The following is an 829-nucleotide window of genomic DNA, read 5'->3' as shown; positions in this document are numbered from 1 at the left end:
ATTGGGAAAACCCACCCCCAATATTTGAACATAGGTTCTTTCTATTTTCCATAAGTGTTGGCTGGCTGAGAAATAAAGAGTACAAAGAGAGGAATTTCACAGCTGTGCCACCGGGGGTGACATCACATATACATAGGACCATGATGCCCTCCTGAGCCTCAAATCAGCAAGTTTTTATTAAGGGTTTTAAAAAGGGGAGGGGGTGTAAGAACAGGGAGTAAGTACAAAGATCACATGCTTCAAAGGGCAAAAAGCAGAACTACTAACAAGGGTTTAACAGAGATCACAAGGCAAAGGGCAAAAGCAGAACTACTGATAAGGGTCTATGTTCAGTGGGGCACGTATTATCTTGATAAACATCTTAAATAACAGAAAACAGAGTTCGAGAGCAGAGGACCAGTCTGACCATAAATTTACCAGGGCAGAGTTTCCTGAAGGTACCACAGAAGACCAGGGCATATCTCAGTCCTCATCTCAACTGTATAAGACAGCCACTCCCAGAGCAGCCGTTTACAGACCTCCCCCCAGGAATGCATTCCTTTCCCAGGGTATTAATATTTCTTGCTAGGAAAAGGATTTAGCGATATCTCTCCTACTTGCACATCTGTTTATAGGCTCTCTGCAAGAAGAAAAATGTGGCTCTTTTTGCCCGACCTCGCAGGCACCTTATCGTTGTTTTCCCTTGTTCCCTAAAAATCACTTATTGTGTTCTTTTTTAAGGTGCACTGACTTCATATTGTACAAACACACATGTTTTACAATCAATCTGTACAGTTAACACAATTATCACAGTGGTCCTGAGGTGACATACATCCTTAGTTTACAAAGA

This window comes from Macaca fascicularis, chromosome 3 (assembly GCF_037993035.2).
Source record: "Macaca fascicularis isolate 582-1 chromosome 3, T2T-MFA8v1.1".
Taxonomy (NCBI): Eukaryota; Metazoa; Chordata; class Mammalia; order Primates; family Cercopithecidae; genus Macaca; species Macaca fascicularis.
The sequence above is the reverse complement of the archived record's forward strand: the minus strand, read 5'-3'. Positions refer to the sequence as shown.